Raw genomic sequence first — 19,433 nt, 5'->3', positions numbered from 1 at the left:
AGTTTAAGCTTCCTATATCGTAGTGCGTTCTTATGACGTACTGCCACATAATTCTTAACAAATGCTTCTTCTTTATTTATTACAACATGTTCTGTTTTTTCATTAAGTTTTTTTATATTGTTTTCTTTTGTTTCTTTTAATTTTTTGAATATTATTTCTTTATTTACTTTCCCATTTTCTATGTAAATTAGTTTTTCCTTAGTTACCGAATGAATCGATTTGTTATAAAATTCGATACATCTAAACATTTTTTCTTGAACTGAGAGAGTCATATATTCTAATTCAGCAACTCTAAGTTTTTCGCTAATTGTATTATGAAAACGTTCTATATCCGAATTCCCTGTATGACTATTTGGCTTGGTAAAATGAACCTCTATATTTTCTATGTTAAAAAATCCTTAACATTAACGTTATTAAATTCATTATCAGCTATAATTTTTCTTGGCTTTCCTTTAATAGAAACATATTGTCTAAGTTTTTCAACAAGAGTCAAACTATTTCTGTTTTCCAAAGGCAATGCCATTGCAAATTTTGAGAATTTATCTATAGTTGTCATGAAAGTTTGCTTTAGGAATGTAAAAGTATCAACATGAACAATATCATTAATTTCAGTAGGAGTTTGTGTTATGTGAAACTTAGGTTTCAACGGATTTCTGTCATACTTTACTTTATTACATATATCGCAATTGTTTATATATTTTTGTATTAACTCTTTTAGTTTTTTAATATATATAAGGTGTTTTAAACCATTATAATTTTCATTTATGCCAGCATGCCCAGTTTCATATTTGTGGTACTTTGAAATGTACAGATATGCCTCTGCTTCATCTGACAAGTCTTTGGCATGAAATAAACATTTAAAGAATTTGATGCTACTGCCAAATGTTTCGATTAATTTTAGTTGAACTTTGTTGTATTCGGAGTCAGCTATTTCTGAAAAAATTCCCGCTTTTTTAGTTTTAACATGTGTCCTTAAGATGTCTACCATGTATTCGCTATTAATGTCATCTTGGCTTATGTAAATCTTAAGATTTTTACCTATTTTTTCAGTGTCTCTTACTTTATGTTCACATAAAATAATTTGAGTCTGAAAACGATTGATGACAGATTCAAGTGTAGAGATATGGTCATTTAATTCTTCTACTTGAGAGTGAATTGTAGCTGCTGTACTCATGTTATCATCTTCTTCAGAAGTTTGATTTATGAGGCAGATTTCTCCAGAATCTACATCTAATCTGCTAAGAAAGTCGGTCAATGTATTTTCTTTGTCTTTTATATATTGAATACATATATCGTATTCTCCAAGTTTCAGAAGCCACCTTTGTAATCGAGGATTTATGGCTTTTCCTTTATATTTTGTTTGTAACCACTTAAGTGGTAAATGATCTGTTAAAAGATCGAATTGCCTACCATAAATGTAGGGTCTAAAATAATTAACTGCCCAAACGATGGCTAAGAGTTCCTTTTCTGTTGTGCTATATCTCTTCTCGTGTTCATTAATAGCGGGATTCTGTAACCAGTCTCTAGTCTCTATTTGAGACATTTTGAGGCAAAGTCTCAATTTGAGACTAGTTACTATTCACTAAACAGTCTCTAGCGTTAGTCTCAAAATATTGAGACCTGGTAGTTAGCAGGTCACAAAACTAAAAAGAGCTCTTGTCTGCCATTTTGAATATACCGAATAGAGATCATCATAGATATTAATCGATTGTCGTTTCTTTATATTTTGTAAGCAACTCAAACACGAAAAGGTTAAAAATAAATCAATTTTACATAAATTTCGTAAATATTATGAAACAAAGTCAACATATATTTTTATTTTTATTGATAATTATGTTTTTTGACTATGTTATAGGAAATTTAATATTTGTTATCGACATATTTATTTTCATTCAAGTGTAAAAACATCTCTGAATAATGAAATGTAATAGATTTTGTGACTGTCACTTACAGAATAGCAATATCGTCTCAAGTCTCAAAAATTGTCTCTAACTTAAAATCTCAAATTTAGAGACTTGAGACTGTCTCAAGTTACATAATCGCACGGTAAGTGTCCTGCTAGCATAGCAAATGGGATGGCCATCTTGCATTAATACGGCACCAATTGCAAAATTGCTAGCATCAGTTGCAACTTTAAATTTCTTTTCGAAATTGGGATATTTTAATATTGGATCGTTAACCAAAAGCCTTTTTAGTGTATAAAAAGCGGCTATAAATTGTTGATCTTTAATATTAATACGAACTCCCTTTTTAAGAAATTTTGTCATGCCAATAGCAATTTTAGCGTAATCTTTAATGAATTTCCTATAATATCTTGTTGCTCCTAAGAAAGATTTAATTTGCTTCACTGTTTCAGGAAGCTTTAATTTTTGAATTGCTTCTATTTTATTAGGATTCGGTTTAAATCCTTCTGTAGTCAGAATGTGACCAAGATATTCAGTAGTCTTAGCAAAAAAATTGCATTTATCGATTTGAATTTTTAAACAGTGTTCTCTTAATTTTTTAAAAACTTTTTCTATACTTTCCTTGTGTTCTTGAAGAGAGGAACTAAATATGAGAATGTCATCTAAATAAACAACGCATATTTTATTAATGTATTCTCTTAAGACAGAGTTCATTAATCTTTGGAAAGTGGCTGGGCCGTTCTTTAGACCAAATGGCATTCTTATGAATTCATAATGACCTAACGGTGTAGAAAATGCAGTTTTTTTCCCATCACATTCTTGTATAAGAATTTGATGGAAACCTTTGGCTAGATCAATTGTCGTAAAATATGTTGCTTGACCTAATTTTCCAGATATGCTATCTGTATTTGGAATTGGGAATTTATCAGATATAGTTATTTCATTTAGAGTCCTGTAATCTATTAATATTCTCCATTTCTTTTTACCAGAATTATCCATTTTTTGTGGGACAATCCAAAGTGGTGAATTGTATGGGGAGCAGCTTTCTTTAATTATTCCCTGGTCCAGCATTTCTTTAATTTGTTTGGTTATCTCCTCCTCGTGTATTTGAGGGTATTTATAAAATTTTTAAATATACAGGCTTTTCAGTTGTTGTAACGATTTCATGTTGTACTTCATGAGCATGGGTTAGCTGTTCATTTTCTCTAAATATTAGGTCATTATTTTTCCGTAGTATTTCCTTTAACATTTTCCTTTCTACAGTATTCATATCGGGCCTTTCTAGGATTGAAAAGTCTTTCTCAATGGGTTCAATTGAATGAATTTCTTCCTTAACAAACGGGCATGGATTTAAAAATTTAATTTTATTGCCATTAACATAAATGTAATTTTTTTCAAAATTAATTATTGCGTTTAATGGTCTCAAAATATTCTGCCCTATTAAGCAGTCGAATTTTCTATTAAAAAATGGTGTTAAATGCCAATGCGCGATGTTTTCACTATTGAATTCCGTAGGCAAGGGAGTTTTCACTTCTTCAGTAATGAAAAATTCACCACTCATTGTTTTTAATCTAGTGGGATTTTCTAATTTATTTTTCTTAAATCTTAAATCTACTTTTCTATTTAAAACTGAAGTTGTTGAACCGGTGTCGATTAAACACTTCAATCTATTTCTACCTATAGTTAGTTCTACTATTGGTAGCTCCTCCCCCGGGCTGGTGACCGAAAATTTTCGCCCTGATTGTAGTCCATATGGTCTACTTCCATGGGCACAGGCCTTTGACTTCTATTGCTATTCCTACTCTGTTGTGAATAGCTATTTCGTGATGCTTGTTGCGGGTTAATATTATTATTACTCATTCTACTATTATTTCCCCTAAAACGTTGTTGCGTTGGAAAAGAAGGCTGAGGATTACAAGCATGTACCCTATTGTTTGAATCGTAATTATTTTGTGAGGGGTAATAACGCTGCCCATAGTTACTATATTTATTTTTATTTTGCTGGATTAATCCAGTATCCTCTAAGCAATAAAAAGCTTCCCTTAGTTTTCTAATATCCCTACTCAAAATTATGGAGGACAAATGAGGACTAATTCCGTTTAAGAAGGTTTTTAGAAAAAATGCCTCGTTGGCTTCCGGTGAAAAGGCTATGGGTTTTTCACTATCAAATTCATACTAAATATTAGTTTTATCTAAAATATCCCTTAATTTTACAAAATATTCACTTACATTGTAGTGCTTAACGTTGATGGCCTGGTGGTACAGACTCCTGTAGCTCTCCTTTACCCCGAAGTTCCGGATGAGTTCCTCCTTTACGTCGTCCCACATCGGCGTGCTTCCTAAAGGTCGGACTACCTTCAGGGCGTCTCCATTTATTTTCGTTAGTACGTAGCGTTGAATAACGAATTCCTTTAACGATGGGTTATCGTTAAAGAGGCGGAGTATGGCATCTACTTCTCTTATAAATGAGGATAGGTCGTAACCATCACTTCCGTTGAAAGGCCTTATTCTCGAAGCTTCCTTTAGGAGCTCGGAGCTGTTAACAGTTGCCATGGTGATGTTTTTCTTCTCTGTGTTTTTTTTTTTTCTTTTTTAACTGTTTTAAGGCCTCGAAACGCCTTATTTTTATTTTTAAATTGATTTTTTTTTTTTTCTTTTTTTTTATGTGTGGATTTTCTTCGGAAAATCCGAGCGACCCGTTTGACCAATCTTAAGATTATGTCAGACGTTTACCGACTGCGCCCATTATGAAAACAATTTTATACGACCGACTCTTTAGAGTGTCAGAAAAATGAGTGTCTTTATTTCAAAGATTTTCTTGCTTTTATAGTTTTACAAAAATGCTTATCTTCTAATTTACAAAAATTCTTATCTGTGGGATAATTCCACAGTGCTGCTTATCCTTTATTACTATCATGTTATAGTTTTACAAAAATGCTTATCTTCTAATTTACAAAAATTCTTATCTGTGGGAGAATTCCACAGTGCAGCTTATCCTTTATTTGCATTCAATATTTATTTAGGATCAGTGTTTCTTCTCATATCTTAATTTTACATATCTTCTGGTTTTCTTAAATAAATGTAGTTTCTTATCTACCAGACTATCTTCACACCATCTGTGTTTGCTGTTGTTCTTGGGTTAGCATGGGATGTAACTCGCGCGGTCAAATTGACCTGTGATTATAAAAGTTATTAATTTTATTATTGCTGAATGTATATAAAATAAAAAGTTTTCAAGAAAATTCGTAAAATAAATTTATATATTTTCTAAAATTTATTATAAAAGAAAAAATAAGATTAAATTTTTATACAGAATGTTATGCATGTATATATAATACGAGTATACTCTATTCGGCTTCCTCACATTGTTTACAAATTATTTTAGTCTGGAATGTGCATTTTCCACAAACATATTTTTCGCACTTCGAACAAATTTTTGTTGTTTTATAACCTTTACAAAATTTGATTTGGCAAGCTTTTCGTACAGGCAAATCAAAGCTTGAAGAGGGTGTTGATAAACGTTTTTTTTATCTTGATATTCTCTATATGCATCTCCGATTTAATTTAATAATTTGATTTATACAATTTGCTTGAAAATCTAGCCATTTTATTTTTTGTTTCTTTGGCTAACTTTGGCAACTCTCTCTTGTTTCCACGAATTGTTCCAAAAATTGTAGTTTTTTTTTGAAAGTAATTTCTTGGCATCCATTAGCTTTAGGACAACGAACTCCCCAAGGGGCATTGAACAGTCTCTCCTTTCATCATCTCATCCTTTCCCAGGCTTATAACAGTTTTGTGAATTTTCAATATTGTAGATATCATGGCAAATTTATTAGTTTGTAAACGCTGTCTTCTTTCTCTCTTTTTATCAAATCATATATACTTCATAATTTCAGTAAAGTCGTTTCGGCTCATTGTTTTTGAAAAAAAAGATGGTCCCCAAATTTTTATTCCACAAATATGACATATCCAAATTTTTTGCCTCATATGCGCCACGAGCAAACATCAAAGCAATGAATGCTTCCATTTTTGTTGCATTTAGCTCCCACTTAGTCCGTAAGTCCGTAGTCCTTTCATTATATGTCGTTTAGCGTATCCCGTTGGCCCTGACGTATCCCCAAAAAGATTATGCACTGGTAACCTGCCAGGGTTCGAACTTCCGTTTATTTCTTCCCAGACTGTTCCATCAGCAGCTGGTTCGATGTGTTGATCCTCTAAATCTGTCTCACTTTCGGATGTCAATAAAACTCTCTTTCTTTTCTGTCCTGGACGCTTATTTATAATATTCTCTTCTTCACTATCTCTTTCTGATTCCAATTCACTTGTTGTAAATATCTCTGTTTCCATGTTTTTGTTTTCATTTCGAGAAGTTTCTTGTTCATCATATTCTGAATCCTTTTTTTCAATTTCCGTTATATTTCTTAGGTAATTTGTAATTTTCCAATGCTTGGCATTTTTAGGGTTATTATCTACAACAAATTATTACACTATGTAAGGAATAAAAAATGTACATCCAAGTATTGATGCTTTACCTTCCCTCCTTCCAAAAAAACAGTTGTAAAAAAATTGCAAAGATACTCTTTAGAAGTGCACTACTAGGCACAGATCAATACTACTTATTGTCAAGTCCATTCCATTGAAACCCGCGCTACGATGATTATAAAACATTTTACTCTCAGGTAACTGTATAATATTTTTGCCCACTGGTCATATTGACCGGCCGCGGTAGGTAGGCCACATGAAAAATTTTTCTTGGAAAGCAAGGAAATAACTAAAACTAAAGTATGAAAAAATATTATCTGTATATTCTAAGAATTGTCATACAGTTTGATAACGGTGTTATAACGTTTAAGAATGTGTAAATTTTACAAAAGTTTGAAAACGGTCAATTTGACCAGTAGGTTTAGTGTTAAACAATGGGATTTTTATTAAAAATAATTACAGAAGAAATTATTAATTCAAAAAATTAAAAAATAAAAATAATGTCTTTAATTTTAAGATTCGAACTCGAGCCTCACAGAATACGAGTGCCATGTCGTGTGTTTAACAACTAGGCTAATATGGGACATTTGCTTTCAATTTAACCAAAGTGTGAAAAGAAAGTATATAATTATATTGTATCAGAAAATGTTTGCTCAAGAATGGGATAAAAAATCGCATATATTAAAAAGTTTGGGAAACGTAGTAAAAGGAGTATCCTCATGCTCTTGCAAAACCCTTGCACGGTGCACGAATTGCAGAATTTCCACTTGGTGCAATGGCACAACAACAAACACACGCAGAAAACTATTTGCAATAGCTGTAAATATGTCAGACCAAAAGCCATGTTTATTTTCGTGCAATGACACGTAAAAATATAGTTTCAACTCTGTTTTAACTGTCATTTTACATAAAAACTTACTATGCCGTTCAATTGTTGAAGTCGGTAAGTTTTAAACAGATTTTATAATTTTTACTTAAATTATAAAGGGTTGTTACAGTTTGTTGTTAAGAATGCAGTCAATAGTCATTCTCAATAAATTTATAGAATCAGCCGTTCATATATCACTAGATTCTGCAATGGGTGCTCTCTGAACCTCGCATCTTTCGGTATAAGATTCTTGCATTTTGTGTCATCGTGCAAGATAATCCCCCTATAGTTTAACGTATGCAAAAGTGAACGATAACGAGTCACTTACACATTTGCTAACCTGGCATCTCGACAGGTGAAAGTTTTTGTAATAAAAGCTGGAAATATTGACAGGCAAAAGTTTATGGTATACTAACTGTATTACTGTATGTATTGCCTGTGCAGACTCCATATTGCTTATGCTGCATCTCGACAGGAAAAGGATTAAAGGGGCCATACACGACACATATGTGCGTCCGATCTGTGTGAATTCGTTTCGCCCATACACGACACACAAATTATTTTGCGTTCGTTCTTCACACAGTGAACATGTGCGACAGGCAAGCGGAGCATTTCTTGGAATTTATTTCTACTTTCATCTATTTCTTTGTATTTCGTTAATAAGTTATTCCAACTTTTATTTTTCTCCATTTTATTTTTATATTTTATATTTGCAAATTTTATTTTTTTCGTTTGCCAAACCGTTAATTCATTTCTTACAAGATCAAAAAATTCTGATACGAAATCTTTATTAATGGGGTAGCCTGCTTTAGAAGCTTTTGTTTTTGCTTAAATCTCTTTAAAAAATCTCTAAGAATATGTCCATAAAATTATATATTATTATAGAAATATTATCGAAGCTAGAAGGGGAATAGTGACCGAGCGTCTAGCAGATGAGCGCTGGGGAAAAAAGCGAAAACTTTGAGGCGCGATTTCTCGGTTTTTCATTTTTACGATTATTCTTAATTGACGGGCAGGATAGGAAAAAAATAAACATCGTATGGAATTGGGGCAAAGTTTATTATCTTTGGAATAAAATTATCTTCTATTTAAACTAAAAAAAACTAAGGAAAGTCAAGTTTTAACATATTTTTAAACAACATAAAATAAATTTTTTTGATCAAAAACCACTTTTTTTTTAATTTTTAAAAATTTGTAAAATTTCACACTTTTTTTGAAACTTTCTTAGTTTAACTAGAAGATAAATTATTTAAAAATATGAATCTCTTTGAATTTTTTGTTTCCGATAGAAATTGCGACCTGCATCCTGCCCGCCGTCCGAAAAATGCACATGCGAGATGCATCGGCCAATTGATTCCCAAGACAGAATATCAAAGGTTTCGTATCAAAAAAATTGTGAAAAATGTTGAAACATATAACTATAAAGCCTAGAAATTTTCGAAATCGATGTTTTGAAGCCTCTGAAGCAGGCTCCCCCTTTAAGACTTGCTATTGCTCATCCGCGATCTTCACTGGTCGGCAACACAAGGGAATTGAGGTTTTGTGTGCACACAGCGCCATACACGATTCACATGTGACCATACCTACCATTGTAAAAAATCAAACATTTCGCGAACATGGATAGGTATGCGCACAAGCCCATACACGAGTAAACCGCATTCGAACACATACCGATCGAACGTACTTGTGTGTCGTGTATGGCCCCTTTTATGGCATACTATCTGCCAAATCTATTGCCATTGCCTTTGCCAAATCTGTATATGGGCATTTGTTATCATAACATATTCATTTACTAAATGGCGTCGAGCAGGCAAGTATTAGCTATAGAAGCGTTAAGAAAATTGAAAAGGCTTTATGAATTGATACTGATTCTGATGATGTTATTTATTTTTAAGTCAATCATCCTGTAAGAGAAACTTTTATAATTCCATAAGCATTCAAATTGCTTGTATAAGCTTATTTATTTAATCTCTCATTCGCCAATTCATTTGGTATGTATTTTCGGCAAATTAACAATATTAAACTAAATATTATTATTTTGGAAAAATATATTACATTGTTTTGAAAATGTAGTTACTTATTATTTCGTACTTTATTTATATAATTTAATACAGCCGTGTTAATACTTGTTTTACATAAGTATATACTGACGGCGGTTTCATTTCGGTTATTTTAAATTTAGTAGCGCTAACGACTTTGGACATTACTTATAGGTAATCTGCATAAATTTGGTATCAAAGGACATAAGTATATATGTATGTTCAAAGATATTTAAAAGTAAGGTGCATATTATTCTCTAAATACTTAATTAATGTAGGTTTAATGCGTTGTCAGCCTTATTCTCATGGCCTCACAAAAATCACAACACTCGCTATTTCGATGTTTTCAGTACGCGGAGGTTATTTCAAAAGCCCAAATGTTCACAATTTTCTCACAAATATGCGATGGCTGAAAGCAAAACTCACAATGCAAAATCGGCTGTATTTATTTTGCTAATTTCAATATTTTTCTAGAAATTTGCAATTTAATTGAAATAGAGTGGAGGAGCTATTTTTCCAAAGGCATTATCTATTAGAAATAAAGGGTGATTTTTTAAGAGCTTGATAACTTTTTTTAAAAAAAAAACGCATAAAATTTGCAAAATCTCATCGGTTCTTTATTTGAAACGTTAGATTGGTTCATGACATTTACTTTTTGAAGATAATTTCATTTAAATGTTGACCGCGGCTGCGTCTTAGGTGGTCCATTCGGAAAGTCCAATTTTGGGCAACTTTTTCGAGCATTTCGGCCGGAATAGCCCGAATTTCTTCGGAAATGTTGTCTTCCAAAGCTGGAATAGTTGCTGGCTTATTTCTGTAGACTTTAGACTTGACGTAGCCCCACAAAAAATAGTCTAAAGGCGTTAAATCGCATGATCTTGGTGGCCAACTTACGGGTCCATTTCTTGAGATGAATTGTTGTCCGAAGTTTTCCCTCAAAATGGCCATAGAATCGCGAGCTGTGTGGCATGTAGCGCCATCTTGTTGAAACCACATGTCAACCAAGTTCAGTTCTTCCATTTTTGGCAACAAAAAGTTTGTTAGCATCGAACGATAGCGATCGCCATTCACCGTAACGTTGCGTCCAACAGCATCTTTGAAAAAATACGGTCCAATGATTCCACCAGCGTACAAACCACACCAAACAGTGCATTTTTCGGGATGCATGGGCAGTTCTTGAACGGCTTCTGGTTGCTCTTCACCCCAAATGCGGCAATTTTGCTTATTTACGTAGCCATTCAACCAGAAATGAGCCTCATCGCTGAACAAAATTTGTCGATAAAAAAGCGCGAAACACATTTCGAACCGAACACTGATTTTGGTAATAAAATTCAATGATTTGCAAGCGTTGCTCGTTAGTAAGTCTATTCATGATGAAATGTCAAAGCATACTGAGCATCTTTCTCTTTGACACCATGTCTGAAATCCCACGTGATCTGTCAAATACTAATGCATGAAAATCCTAACCTCAAAAAAATCACCCGTTATAAGTATTTGTCTATTACAGTAAATGTGTAACTTACGGTTTTTATATTAGGTTGTCAAAAAAGTCTTGCGGTAATTTCGCTAGTTGGCGCTGAAAGCGCGTAGTTCTAGTTTTATTCGTCGCATCGGCTCATGCTATACCTTTTTGGAAAGCTCATTTCACGCGCTAACACGTTTTTTATTGATTGTCGTTTCTTTTAAGTTGTTCGTGAGTTATAGCGTCGCAAACATGGAGCAAAATAAAGAGAAAATACGGCATACTACTACGTTAAAGGCAAAAATTCATCTCAAGCCGCCAATAAAATTTGTGCAGTTTATGGACCCGATACAGTTTCCATTTCCACCGCACAACGATGGTTTCATCGTTTTCGTTCTGGTGTAGAGGTGGTCGAAAATGCGCCACGCTCCGGAAGGCCTGTCGTCGAAAATTGCGATAAAATCGCTGAATTGGTTAAATCGCTGGGCATGAGTCATCAAAAATTAATTTCAATTTCAATAAAAAATAAATAAAAAATTCAATAAAAATGCCGCAAGATTTTTTTGACAACCCAATATTATGTGTGTTTTAATACATGATAAAAAGATGTTTGTGTTTAAATAAAATACTGTAATACTACAGCTGCTCCTAAGTTGTTCTTTCACAGTTTGAAAACATAAAAATAAATAAAATTATTAAACATATATGCACAAAATTTAATAGTTTTTTAAAACTATTTACAGTTTTTTGTTGTCCATTTCTTTTTTTTGTCTTGATTTGATATCATTTTAACAAACCAAGCACATATTTACATACATATATGTACAATGTAATTATGTGTGCATTTGTAAGAATCATTCACATAATGTTTGTAACTTTGTCTGCACACAACTTTGTAAATAAATAAGGACTGACGTGACTACAAAGCGTCACAACATTGTGTTGTTGGTAGAAAGTTCAAGGTGTGAGGAAGAGCACAAACGAACGAACGCCGATTGTTACCGTTATATTTTAAATCGACAAGAGCTATGTTTTCACTTTTTTCTGTGCTTTGCAGGGATGACATTTTTCTCTTCTAGAACAATCATCAGATATTATTCTATTTATGATTATTTGATTTTGACGCTTGTTGGCAAAGTCATGCTCGGAGATTTAAACGGTGTTTGCTCTTACTTCTTACTCTTACTTCAACTGCCTGTTGAAAGTGCGCTACGTTCAGGAATAAAAATATTGGTGTTGCGTGTTTTACTCTAATTTGGGCACCGGCTATTTGGCTGCCATATTGACTTGTAATGATGCTTTATGTATGTAGTAGTGTAGGTAGGTTTGAGTATGCAATATTTGTACGGGAATGTCATTCACGCATATGTTTGTATGTATGTACATATAGAGTAGTGCGCGCTATTTTATTACTGATAAAAATTTGAATTGTACTTACAAACATGCTATGTATGGTCTATGTTGTAATAAATCCATTAGCAACAAATATAATTCAACAATATTTATTAAGAAAGTAAATTATGTAAAAACCAAAGAAAATTGTTAAGTGTTCATGTCCAAACTAACCATAAATATTACTTTGAATATTTCTTTCTTTATTAGAATGTTATTAGTTTTACATGCATTCGTAAAAATTCGCAAATTGATATTCATATCAATACATACCCTACACGACGCAGGTAACCAATTCACTACTAAATTTGTAAAGTTCCACCTCTTATACTGCTACATTTTCATATCTAAATTTTTATTTTTGAAATGGAAAATTATGTTGTAAGAGTAGCAACATTCATCATACATAATTTTTGAATGTGTAAGAATGAGATGCTCATATTGACAATGAATCTGTTAAAAACTCAAAGCAAAATTTGAAGAGCGTCAGGTAAGTTGCTAATTTTATTTAATTTTTATCGAACAAAAATCGAAGAACCATTAAATACACCTATTAATCCTGCAAACATTTTTACTAATAGAAACTTAAACAATTTAAAACAAGATACGATTCATGGGTCAAACCAATCTCGACTAAGACGCTTCGGCTATCCTGAACCAAAGGAACAAAATGAGCTAAATTTTCACTTGACAAGGCTCGAAGGCGACACGGGTTAATCAGTCAGTTTAATAAAGCTTGGAATATTCAACGAAAAGATTATTTATGTTCAGCCAATAACATTAATAACAGCGATAGGAAAAGTTTGTCTAAATGAAACCCAAGAATTGTTTAGCGATGAACATATGAAAAAACTGAAATTTTTCGTTTATAATTTTTCGAATAACTACGACGGCTTACTAGGTTGTAATATACTTAAGCTACTTAAAGCTAAAGTTGATCTGGAAAAAAATATGATACATATGAATGGTGTTCGGTATAACTTTTTCAAGAATAAATCAAATTCTGAAAATTTTGATAATTGTCTTCAAGAATTAAATATGAACGAAAATCATAACACTAAAGATAGTAAATTTGGACTTGAACATTTAAATTCAGAAGAGTTAAATAAATTGAAAAAACTTTTAAATAAACTTGAAAATATATTTTATAAAGAAGGGGACAAACTCACCTTTACTCATAAAATAAACCATAGAATTAAAACGGTTCATGAAGATCCAATATATGTAAAGTTGTATAGATATCCTGAAATTCATAAATCGGAAGTAAACAAACAAAAAAAGGTGCGTGGAGTCCCTACGCGCGGAAGAAGTTATACTTCTTAGTGATATTCAGAAATGCATATCATTTTGTATGAAAGAAAACTAGAAAACTTAAATTCACATTTTATAAAATTACGCACATAAAATGAAGAATAGTGCAAAGTCAAAATGAAGGAATTTTGACTCGGAAAGTAAGGGTGATTTTTTAAGAGCTTGATAACTTTTTTTTAAAAAAACGCATAAAATTTGCAAAATCTCATCGGTTCTTTATTTGAAACGTTAGATTGGTTCATGACATTTACTTTTTGAAGATAATTTCATTTAAATGTTGACCGCGGCTGCGTCTTAGGTGGTCCATTCGGAAAGTCCAATTTTGGGCAACTTTTTCGAGCATTTCGGCCGGAATAGCCCGAATTTCTTCGGAAATGTTGTCTTCCAAAGCTGGAATAGTTGCTGGCTTATTTCTGTAGACTTTAGACTTGACGTAGCCCCACAAAAAATAGTCTAAAGGCGTTAAATCGCATGATCTTGGTGGCCAACTTACGGGTCCATTTCTTGAGATGAATTGTTGTCCGAAGTTTTCCCTCAAAATGGCCATAGAATCGCGAGCTGTGTGGCATGTAGCGCCATCTTGTTGAAACCACATGTCAACCAAGTTCAGTTCTTCCATTTTTGGCAACAAAAAGTTTGTTAGCATCGAACGATAGCGATCGCCATTCACCGTAACGTTGCGTCCAACAGCATCTTTGAAAAAATACGGTCCAATGATTCCACCAGCGTACAAACCACACCAAACAGTGCATTTTTCGGGATGCATGGGCAGTTCTTGAACGGCTTCTGGTTGCTCTTCACCCCAAATGCGGCAATTTTGCTTATTTACGTAGCCATTCAACCAGAAATGAGCCTCATCGCTGAACAAAATTTGTCAGCGAAACACATTTCGAACCGAACACTGATTTTGGTAATAAAATTCAATGATTTGCAAGCGTTGCTCGTTAGTAAGTCTATTCATGATGAAATGTCAAAGCATACTGAGCATCTTTCTCTTTGACACCATGTCTGAAATCCCACGTGATCTGTCAAATACTAATGCATGAAAATCCTAACCTCAAAAAAATCACCCGTTATAAGTATTTGTCTATTACAGTAAATGTGTAACTTACGGTTTTTATATTAGGTTGTCAAAAAAGTCTTGCGGTAATTTCGCTAGTTGGCGCTGAAAGCGCGTAGTTCTAGTTTTATTCGTCGCATCGGCTCATGCTATACCTTTTTGGAAAGCTCATTTCACGCGCTAACACGTTTTTTATTGATTGTCGTTTCTTTTAAGTTGTTCGTGAGTTATAGCGTCGCAAACATGGAGCAAAATAAAGAGAAAATACGGCATACTACTACGTTAAAGGCAAAAATTCATCTCAAGCCGCCAATAAAATTTGTGCAGTTTATGGACCCGATACAGTTTCCATTTCCACCGCACAACGATGGTTTCATCGTTTTCGTTCTGGTGTAGAGGTGGTCGAAAATGCGCCACGCTCCGGAAGGCCTGTCGTCGAAAATTGCGATAAAATCGCTGAATTGGTTAAATCGCTGGGCATGAGTCATCAAAAATTAATTTCAATTTCAATAAAAAATAAATAAAAAATTCAATAAAAATGCCGCAAGATTTTTTTGACAACCCAATATTATGTGTGTTTTAATACATGATAAAAAGATGTTTGTGTTTAAATAAAATACTGTAATACTACAGCTGCTCCTAAGTTGTTCTTTCACAGTTTGAAAACATAAAAATAAATAAAATTATTAAACATATATGCACAAAATTTAATAGTTTTTTAAAACTATTTACAGTTTTTTGTTGTCCATTTCTTTTTTTTGTCTTGATTTGATATCATTTTAACAAACCAAGCACATATTTACATACATATATGTACAATGTAATTATGTGTGCATTTGTAAGAATCATTCACATAATGTTTGTAACTTTGTCTGCACACAACTTTGTAAATAAATAAGGACTGACGTGACTACAAAGCGTCACAACATTGTGTTGTTGGTAGAAAGTTCAAGGTGTGAGGAAGAGCACAAACGAACGAACGCCGATTGTTACCGTTATATTTTAAATCGACAAGAGCTATGTTTTCACTTTTTTCTGTGCTTTGCAGGGATGACATTTTTCTCTTCTAGAACAATCATCAGATATTATTCTATTTATGATTATTTGATTTTGACGCTTGTTGGCAAAGTCATGCTCGGAGATTTAAACGGTGTTTGCTCTTACTTCTTACTCTTACTTCAACTGCCTGTTGAAAGTGCGCTACGTTCAGGAATAAAAATATTGGTGTTGCGTGTTTTACTCTAATTTGGGCACCGGCTATTTGGCTGCCATATTGACTTGTAATGATGCTTTATGTATGTAGTAGTGTAGGTAGGTTTGAGTATGCAATATTTGTACGGGAATGTCATTCACGCATATGTTTGTATGTATGTACATATAGAGTAGTGCGCGCTATTTTATTACTGATAAAAATTTGAATTGTACTTACAAACATGCTATGTATGGTCTATGTTGTAATAAATCCATTAGCAACAAATATAATTCAACAATATTTATTAAGAAAGTAAATTATGTAAAAACCAAAGAAAATTGTTAAGTGTTCATGTCCAAACTAACCATAAATATTACTTTGAATATTTCTTTCTTTATTAGAATGTTATTAGTTTTACATGCATTCGTAAAAATTCGCAAATTGATATTCATATCAATACATACCCTACACGACGCAGGTAACCAATTCACTACTAAATTTGTAAAGTTCCACCTCTTATACTGCTACATTTTCATATCTAAATTTTTATTTTTGAAATGGAAAATTATGTTGTAAGAGTAGCAACATTCATCATACATAATTTTTGAATGTGTAAGAATGAGATGCTCATATTGACAATGAATCTGTTAAAAACTCAAAGCAAAATTTGAAGAGCGTCAGGTAAGTTGCTAATTTTATTTAATTTTTATCGAACAAAAATCGAAGAACCATTAAATACACCTATTAATCCTGCAAACATTTTTACTAATAGAAACTTAAACAATTTAAAACAAGATACGATTCATGGGTCAAACCAATCTCGACTAAGACGCTTCGGCTATCCTGAACCAAAGGAACAAAATGAGCTAAATTTTCACTTGACAAGGCTCGAAGGCGACACGGGTTAATCAGTCAGTTTAATAAAGCTTGGAATATTCAACGAAAAGATTATTTATGTTCAGCCAATAACATTAATAACAGCGATAGGAAAAGTTTGTCTAAATGAAACCCAAGAATTGTTTAGCGATGAACATATGAAAAAACTGAAATTTTTCGTTTATAATTTTTCGAATAACTACGACGGCTTACTAGGTTGTAATATACTTAAGCTACTTAAAGCTAAAGTTGATCTGGAAAAAAATATGATACATATGAATGGTGTTCGGTATAACTTTTTCAAGAATAAATCAAATTCTGAAAATTTTGATAATTGTCTTCAAGAATTAAATATGAACGAAAATCATAACACTAAAGATAGTAAATTTGGACTTGAACATTTAAATTCAGAAGAGTTAAATAAATTGAAAAAACTTTTAAATAAACTTGAAAATATATTTTATAAAGAAGGGGACAAACTCACCTTTACTCATAAAATAAACCATAGAATTAAAACGGTTCATGAAGATCCAATATATGTAAAGTTGTATAGATATCCTGAAATTCATAAATCGGAAGTAAACAAACAAAAAAAGGTGCGTGGAGTCCCTACGCGCGGAAGAAGTTATACTTCTTAGTGATATTCAGAAATGCATATCATTTTGTATGAAAGAAAACTAGAAAACTTAAATTCACATTTTATAAAATTACGCACATAAAATGAAGAATAGTGCAAAGTCAAAATGAAGGAATTTTGACTCGGAAAGTAAGGGTGATTTTTTAAGAGCTTGATAACTTTAAAAAAAAAAAAAACGCATAAAATTTGCAAAATCTCATCGGTTCTTTATTTGAAACGTTAGATTGGTTCATGACATTTACTTTTTGAAGATAATTTCATTTAAATGTTGACCGCGGCTGCGTCTTAGGTGGTCCATTCGGAAAGTCCAATTTTGGGCAACTTTTTCGAGCATTTCGGCCGGAATAGCCCGAATTTCTTCGGAAATGTTGTCTTCCAAAGCTGGAATAGTTGCTGGCTTATTTCTGTAGACTTTAGACTTGACGTAGCCCCACAAAAAATAGTCTAAAGGCGTTAAATCGCATGATCTTGGTGGCCAACTTACGGGTCCATTTCTTGAGATGAATTGTTGTCCGAAGTTTTCCCTCAAAATGGCCATAGAATCGCGAGCTGTGTGGCATGTAGCGCCATCTTGTTGAAACCACATGTCAACCAAGTTCAGTTCTTCCATTTTTGGCAACAAAAAGTTTGTTAGCATCGAACGATAGCGATCGCCATTCACCGTAACGTTGCGTCCAACAGCATCTTTGAAAAAATACGGTCCAATGATTCCACCAGCGTACAAACCACACCAAACAGTGCATTTTTCGGGATGCATGGGCAGTTCTTGAACGGCTTCTGGTTGCTCTTCACCCCAAATGCGGCAATTTTGCTTATTTACGTAGCCATTCAACCAGAAATGAGCCTCATCGCTGAACAAAATTTGTCAGCGAAACACATTTCGAACCGAACACTGATTTTGGTAATAAAATTCAATGATTTGCAAGCGTTGCTCGTTAGTAAGTCTATTCATGATGAAATGTCAAAGCATACTGAGCATCTTTCTCTTTGACACCATGTCTGAAATCCCACGTGATCTGTCAAATACTAATGCATGAAAATCCTAACCTCAAAAAAATCACCCGTTAGTTGTGTCTCTTCATTGCGGAAGAGAATATGCAGCGTAATCATCTCTCTTTTGTTCTTCGCCAATTTGGCTGCCATATTGACTTGTGAAGATAAATTTTTTGTTGGTGACATATTCATATGGGTACGCGTATGTATGTTTGTATGCTTGCGCATTATTTGTTCGGCAATGTATGCAAATATATGTACATATAAGTATATATGAATGTATGAACATGATATGTAAAATATTTTAAGAAATCGGGTATGCAATACATGCTGCAAACATCGTTAAAACCCCCCAGAACAACCCGATGGAATTCACATTTTTATACATATATTCAAATCGATTACAGATAAATGGTTTAAAATCACAAAATTCTGTCAACTACTGCAGAAATGAACAAACTTTCTAATTAAAATATATCAGTAATAAAAAAAAAAACAAAGATGTTGAAATGATTTTCAAAAAACTGCAAGGATGTTCGAATCCTTCGTTGCGCTATGTAATTCCCGCAATAAACCGAATAAAAGAAATTTGCAAGTTCGATGAAAATGATATTCAGGCAATTTCTGCGTTAAAATGTAAGATTTTGGACAGTATAGAAGGAATTTGGATTCCAAATTTGATTTTTTGGAACGAAGTTCCTTACGGTAGGCTTGGAGAAGATAAGGATTTTGCTGCGGGACCTATCTGAAAAAAGTGATAGTAAAACCGTAAAAAAAAATCCGTATGAAAAAAAACCGTAAGAATCGAAAAACCGAATAATTAGGCATGCAAATCTGTAACATAATTGGGTATGCAAATTAGTTTTGGGTTAGAATTTTGCTTGCACTAAGTACGTTTATGGGGAGTTGAATTGTTGCATATTTTTTGGCGCAGGTTGGTTAATGGTTTGAGTTTTTGTTATAATACTAAGAATTATTGGAACGAAGTTCTTTACGGCAGACTTAGCGGAGATAGGGATTTTGCTGCGGGACCTAATTGAAAAAAGATCGGGTTCCACTCAGAATAAAACTTTCAGCAATTTCAGCAAACTTGAACTCTATAATTAAAAATAAGCAACAGCTACATACTTCGCACTAAAAAGTGAGTACCAAAGATACCAAAAAAAGTGAAAGTAAAACCGTAAGAAAAAGTCCTTAAGAAACAAGTATTAATTGCA

The 19,433-nt window shown here is 32.9% G+C and overlaps 1 protein-coding gene across 1 annotated transcript in view; it reads right to left on the bottom strand.

The window, feature by feature from the left end:
• The window catches only part of LOC125777851 (uncharacterized), a 360,812-nt gene that overhangs the window by 144,448 nt on the left and 196,931 nt on the right, over nt 1-19,433 (bottom strand). The window lies entirely within an intron of this gene.

This window comes from Bactrocera dorsalis, chromosome 1, assembly GCF_023373825.1.
Source record: "Bactrocera dorsalis isolate Fly_Bdor chromosome 1, ASM2337382v1, whole genome shotgun sequence".
NCBI lineage: Eukaryota > Metazoa > Arthropoda > Insecta > Diptera > Tephritidae > Bactrocera > Bactrocera dorsalis.
Note: the sequence above shows the minus strand (reverse complement) of the source record. Positions and strands in the feature narration are given on the sequence as shown.